The sequence below is a fragment of the Armigeres subalbatus genome, chromosome 3 (assembly GCF_024139115.2).
Source record: "Armigeres subalbatus isolate Guangzhou_Male chromosome 3, GZ_Asu_2, whole genome shotgun sequence".
Taxonomy (NCBI): domain Eukaryota; kingdom Metazoa; phylum Arthropoda; class Insecta; order Diptera; family Culicidae; genus Armigeres; species Armigeres subalbatus.
The window spans coordinates 11,969,475-11,976,616 of NC_085141.1; the positions used below are offsets into that span (position 1 = coordinate 11,969,475).

A 7,142-nucleotide genomic window follows, 5' to 3' on the forward strand; every position below is an offset into this window, starting at 1 on the left:
TTTTAATACCTAGTGTGTGGCGTTGGACAGGCCTATAAACACGAACAAGTCTAATATACTGTTCTTCAGTCACATGACAGATCGTAGCAGCCATCGCATGCAAGAGACATATTCGCGGTCAGTCAATTCTTCCTTCATCACGAGGTCAGTCGCGAGTGCAAGCAATGTAAACATGATGGGTGATTCGTATGTGCGATGTTGAATTGCACATTTGGCGATCCTGCCAGGAGTGTGTGCTGGCGTTGCTTATGGAATCACCCATCATGTTGTGTAAAGATGTGTGCTAAGCAGTTTCGAACGAACTTCACGGGAAGCCGAAAAGAGGTTGGAGCTGCGAAGCACTTTTTTGCATAGGTAAGAAGTAATGGTTTCGTTATATTTGTGTGGATGCCGCTCTCGGGCTGGGAGCCGCGGACTCGAGAGATTCTAATTTTCAAAATGTTTTGCTACAGACCCGCAACTCTCCTCTCAGTGCACACATTGCGATTTTTTCACGTGGGATTGTCATTGTGTTGTTTTTTTAATTAGTTACAACTATTTCTTCGATTGCATAAGTGATTGCGCCGAATGTAAAATTAATTCATACCGTTCACTTATTGAGTTTTGTTGGTAGTTAGCTATAAGATATTTTATGAGACGTATAGCGGCAGCCCGATTAGTTACATTTAAGGTTTTGTTTTGATATGATTCTGCTTGAACATTCCGGTAGATCCGAACACAAAATGATGTTTGTAACGTTTTACTTTTTATTAATGTTTTCTTCAGCATTTTATACCTAGAATGTAATGACAAGAATAATCTAGCAGCAAACAGGCAAGACTGACATTTCTAACAGAAAACAAAGAAATGCTTTGTAAACAATGATAATGATAAAAACCTCAATAGTATGAGTTTATTTTCACGTATACTGTCTCAACTGCGCTCAGAATGCGATTTAGATGTGTATCTATGCGAAGAACACTTTTTTACAGCTTATAACGGAGATTTTCTGACAATGATTTTTGATGTTTTGATTTTATCCATCGACCCAGCCGTTGGGTGCTGTTCTTGGACATTTGAAAATCATCGGATGTTTGGGACGTTTATGTGCTGGCATTTTATGGTTTTTTGGTACGTAAAACAGAGTAACTTTCGTAAGGCTTTCTTTAGATTAGGTCAATAGAGTAGTAGAAGAGTAGAGTAGGATTTGTTTGTTGATGGATTATTCCAAGTGTGCGATGGGTGAAAGATGATTAACTTCGGAGCAAGGCGATATGAACCGGTTTAAGTAAGGCTTTTTAAATTAAAGTATGATTATCAATACACACACAATAAAATTATTGATAAAAATGAAAGTATCGTTGAAAAAGTATAGGAGTGATTTTCAGTAAGACGAATGAAAATTTGAAATTTACTTTTGAGAAAGAGTTGTTATTGTGGATCGGAATGATCACAATTCAGCGCGGTGGGACGCCCGCATTCAGTAGATTCTTCCTCTGCGTTGGTGGGACGCCCGCAAGAAGAATGGTGTTATTGTGGATCGGAATGATCACAATTCAGCGTGGTGGGACGCCCGCATTCAGTAGATTCTTCCTCTGCGTTGGTGGGACGCCCGCAAGAAGAATGGTGTTATTGTGGATCGGAATGATCGCAATTCAGCGTGGTGGGACGCCCGCATTCAGTAGATTCTTCCTCTGCGTTGGTGGGACGCCCGCAAGAAGAATGGTGTTATTGTGGATCGGAATGATCACAATTCAGCGCGGTGGGACGCCCGCATTCAGTAGATTCTTCCTCTGCGTTGGTGGGACGCCCGCAAGAAGAATGGTGTTATTGTGGATCGGAATGATCGCAATTCAGCGTGGTGGGACGCCCGCATTCAGTAGATTCTTCCTCTGCGTTGGTGGGACGCCCGCAAGAAGAATGGTGTTATTGTGGATCGGAATGATCACAATTCAGCGTGGTGGGACGCCCGCATTCAGTAGATTCTTCCTCTGCGTTGGTGGGACGCCCGCAAGAAGAATGGTGTTATTGTGGATCGGAATGATCGCAATTCAGCGTGGTGGGACGCCCGCATTCAGTAGATTCTTCCTCTGCGTTGGTGGGACGCCCGCAAGAAGAATGGTGTTATTGTGGATCGGAATGATCACAATTCAGCGCGGTGGGACGCCCGCATTCAGTAGATTCTTCCTCTGCGTTGGTGGAACGCCCGCAAGAAGAATAGTATTACTATAGACCGAAATGGTGAGAGCTCTGTAGTAGAACGTCCGCATGCAAGATTTTAATTTCTCCACAATGTTAGAACGCCCATAAGAATTAAGATTTTATCGTGAATTCGTAAGGTGCTCTTGGAGATTGTTTGTTTTGGGAAAAGATATCCGCCTATAGCTAAGAACAGTTTATCGATACTATTCCGGATCGGTTTCTAGTTTTTGTTGCTGGTTGTTTGACATTTATAGTTACATATTGAAATAGACGTGTGCTCAAAGAAAGTAAAGGTAGTATTAGTACTGATGATTTTTACTAGAAGCAAAAAAGGGTTATTAAAAATGGTGTTTCCATTGCGAGTTACCACTGCACGGGAAAGTCTTGAGAATTATTTTCCATATTTAGTTGGGCAACCATAATGATGGTTTATCCATAGTGTTTTTCGATTACGAAATTAGACGCTCGCTGTACAATAATGCGCCGGAAGTGATCGTTTGGTTCAAGATGCCTTTTTATCATTGTGAAAGACTATTCCTATCATTAATAATATGTCGGTAAAGTTTTTTTCTTTAAACATAGATGCCAGTCGTTAATTTTTTTTTAGAGAAGAGGGGAGATGTGTGGCGTTGGACAGGCCTATAAACACGAACAAGTCTAATATACTGTTCTTCAGTCACATGACAGATCGTAGCAGCCATCGCATGCAAGAGACATATTCGCGGTCAGTCAATTCTTCCTTCATCACGAGGTCAGTCGCGAGTGCAAGCAATATAAACATGATGGGTGATTCGTATGTGCGATGTTGAATTGCACACCTAGTTTGTAAAATTTTCCTAAATTGTTTTTTTTATTTCAGAGTTCGAAAATCAGAAGAAAAAATCCATAGTATTTAACGTAGTTTAGGTCTAAAAGATCAGAAGAATCATTTTGGGAAGTTTGCGCCGACGAGATGTTTGTATAAACCAAAAAAAATCAAAAGCGACTCCAATCTTCGAACTCCAAACAAAAAAATAAGTTAGATTTAAGTCTACAATTGATGTTTTTTTCCTTTGATTATAATAGATAAGAGGAATATATATGAAAATAGTAGTAGCTTAAGCCAAGATTATCTAAAAGCTCATATACATTTTGCTTCCAAAATGATACACCAACATACTTTATTGAGATTTTATATTCCCAAGCTTCAATGGTCGCGACCTGTGTATTGTATGTTTAATAGATGCAGCTTATTGTATGTTTCATTTTAAATCTTTTCCATATTTGTCTGTAATAGTCTAGGTATTATTGAACATTAAATTTAAAAAATGTATGCTGCCGTTATGAGCAGTAATCAACAAACTGCGTGGTTGCACAACCCAAATCTCAAACAATTTTTTGTATCGTAAGGACCTTAACGGTTGAGCTTCAACATATCTTTTGGATACTTTTCTGATTTTTGAATTCTTAAAAAAAAAGAATCGTTATTTATGAAAACTATTTAATCTATTAGAAATCCGTTCAATTTTGCAAAAAAAATGACGTTTGTTTATTGATGGAATTCAATAATTTGTTGGCTCTCAATCGAGGCAAACGTGATGAGTTCCATTGTTTTCTACCTCTTGAATGTCAAACAGGAGGGATCTCACGCCACCATTATGGAGCGCAACATACTGGATAGAAGTCATGTAGAGCAAATATTGATTTCCATGACCGCTTTAAATCTAAAAACGTTACTTGGGATATACAATGACGCTTAATTTGTTTGTAAAGTTGATTAAATTAAATTTATGATTGAAATAAAATTTGTCTACAATGGTATAAAATGAAAAGTGCTAAGCTTCGCCTCGGGGAATTGATTCCTTATCAATAGATAAAATAATATTTTATTTCTTGATTAACGACTTGTGAGCGAAGTAAGATTTTCTTTTTGAAAAAGATGTTTAATTTTGATACACATAGTTAGGTTTGCCATTTAATAAGGTGTTTCCATGAGATATTGCGAAAAAAGATTCTGCTGCCGGTGTGATTTGAACCCATACGCCCACATGTACTATTCCATTAAAGTAACGGACGTATTACCAATTATACAACAGCTGCCCTTGCGAGAAGCTGTTCCATAATAAGCAGAAGCCAACCCACCTCAATACGACAAATAGAAGCACATGTTTGTGATTCAAACGCATCCGACTGTTGTTCAATTCTGATACACATAGTTGGGTAGAGAGAAAAGGTGTGAATTGTTACCAAAGCAGATTCGACGGATGCGGGGAATTGACTGATATCCCATCGTTATTAGCTGGTTATGGAACAACTTCTCACAAGGGCAGCTGTTGTATAATTGATAATACGTCCGCATATATGCACTTTACCTCCATGCACCTGGGGCCCTCCTTAGCCGTGCGGTAAGACGCGCGGCTACAAAGCAAGACCATGCTGAGGGTGGCTGGGTTCGATTCCCGGTGCCGGTCTAGGCAATTTTCGGATTGGAAATTGTCTCGACTTCCCTGGGCATAAAAGTATCATCGTGCTGGCCTCATGATATACGAATGCAAAAATGGTAACCTGGCTTAGAAACCTCGCAGTTAATAACTGTGGAAGTGCTTAATGAACACTAAGCTGCGAGGCGGATCTGTCCCTGTGTGGTAATGTAATGCCAATAAGAAGAAAAAGAAGATATGTACTTTACACAATTACGAGAAAACAACAAAAAACTGTTTTTGATCAAATTGGCACCGAATTTTACGATTTCTTTGATACACATCAATAGTTTTTGGCAAAACTCAATACCCTGGGGCAGTTCCAGTGCGAAAACATTAAGCAGCACTCCATAGTTGCTCTTCAAAGTATGTGCACATATGTAGTTTCTCGAACAAACGAAACAAATTTCATACATTCCTGAACAATTTATGTTTGTGTTTTTTGTCGTATTTTTGGGCGAGGATTCAGAATATATAAAAATCTCATTTTGGTCAAAAATGTTACATATGCATTTGCTCAAACAGACAGTTTAAATACGCTTTGACTTCATATCATTGACTGTCACTTAAGTCCAGTAAGATACAGAACGTAAGCTCCACAACGAACATCTCTATCTCAATCCTCCACAAAATCCATGTACAAACAATACCTCCACCCTGTAAGCTAGAGAACCATCTCTAGCTCCATCAGATCAAAACGTTTTTCCTAACGAGCGAAATTGGCTTGAATATTAAATTTGTTCTCCAACCCCCGTCACTGTTGTTCACTGACCGCACGCTCGAACTTCGGTACGCATCGGTTCGTTGTACCAAACCCTCCAGGTTTCACTTCACTTATCGTTGGTCGGTCGTTGGCGGTGAAACTCAGGTTCATCCCATCGCTAATTAAAGCTCACGTACGATATTACCGTACCGAAGTTGTCGCTACTGCCAGTTCTTCGATCGGCTCACGTCCTCGACTGATTATTTTCCATGAAAAGCACACTTTCATAAATTTCGAATTCGAGTTTCACATCTTTTTGCTCGATTCTTCATCCATTCCCCCACTCGCACTCCAAACACCGCACTTTGACCCCCGCAGCACCGCCAGGGCTATTGTGAAGAAACTGTCGATAGAATCGCTCCCCGGTGTGCAATCCGCCGTGTTCGAATCGATTGGTTTCGATTGTTTTTGTCCCGGTTCAACATACACACATACACGCCCTTACACCCGCCGTTCGGGATCCGGGAATTTGTCGTACAAAAAGCATACCCGTTCCGTTCCCAGAGCTGTCGACCCCAATGATTACTGCATCAACATCCGACGTTTGTTAGTAGCGTGCAGGTAGAATGCTCGAACCGACATGCACTTTTCCGCACGCTTTTCCGTCGATCGCACTACTGGCAGTTGGAAAATGTTCCCGCAAACGGTCGATAAATCGAAACGCGTCCGGTTCGAATCGCGACTGCAGCGAAACTGACGCTCGTGCGATTAAATATGAATGCCGATGTTTGGCGCTGGCTGACAAGAGCACACACAAAGACGGCTCGCGTTTTCCCACGTAGGGAACGCATTCGCACCGCTCGGCGCTCCAGGCGTGCGTGAGGGTGAGTTTTTCCGAACCGGAGAGAAGCTTTCCAGTCGGTGACTGGAAAATGCACCCATCGTTGTAGGGGGAGAAAAAAAGGGAAAATCCGCTGGTTGAGAAAGTTGAGAGTTTCCGTTGGTGAGAAGAGAAACAGTTCCGAGTGAGGGCAGAATGAGTTCAATGAGAAAAGCGAAATTGAAGCCAATTTTCGAGTTACTTGGTATTCATAAGCTTGTACAAATAGGAGGTATTCACGGTTGAACTGCCGCTCAACAGAGTGGAGCTCGTAGTCGGGATCGGCGACTACATCGTTAAAAAATCATATTTAATGTGTCAAACATTGTGAGCCGGTGTTTGAATGTGGAATCGATATTGAAGCTTCTCTACGTGTAACACGAGAATAAAAATATTAAAAAAAATGCTCGCAAATTTACAATGTCGAAATTCATTAAGCGGTTTTCTCGGAAGGTTCATATTTCTTAAGATTTGGTATAAATCACAATTTGAGGCAAATAGGTCGCCTCAGTAGGGTAAAATGCTTCGTTTTTTAATCATCATTGCAAAATCAATTGTTTTAGATTCTATGGTATTGTCAAGATTGGTCTCAAAATTCAATATCTATTATCTCGAATCCATTCTTCCAATATTCCATTTCACCGGAAACAATTTCTGGGAAATATAACCACCGACCAAAGGCGTAGGATTGCCAATCCGGAGATGGCGAATCAAATCGAGTCAAGTACGAGACACTGAAGAAAAAGAGGAAAAAACGCCTTCTTTGAACGCCAGGTCCTTCAGAGGCACCAGCATTTTTGGCGTAAATTGTTAATTTTTAATTTGAACTAAACTGGGTCTCCAGAAGCCTTGCGAGCAAATGCGTAGGATTGCCAATCGGAGATGGCGAGTTCGATTCTCGGTCCAGTCTAGGATGTTT

At 40.7% G+C, this 7,142-nt stretch overlaps 1 protein-coding gene across 17 annotated transcripts in view; it reads right to left on the reverse strand.

Annotated features, from left to right (window-relative positions):
* The window catches only part of LOC134225845 (uncharacterized), an 82,608-nt gene extending 76,530 nt beyond the window's left edge, over nucleotides 1-6,078 (reverse strand). For 5 of the 17 annotated variants that reach the window (XM_062706253.1, XM_062706251.1, XM_062706250.1 and 2 more), the window contains exon 1: nucleotides 5,893-6,078. The gene's annotated coding sequence lies outside the window, so the exon portion shown is untranslated. Of the gene's footprint in view, nucleotides 1-4,532; nucleotides 4,739-5,290 lie in introns of those variants that run through there. The other 12 variants (XM_062706240.1, XM_062706236.1, XM_062706235.1 and 9 more) reach the window with 7 other exon arrangements.
* Nucleotides 6,079-7,142: the final 1,064 nt, after the last annotated feature.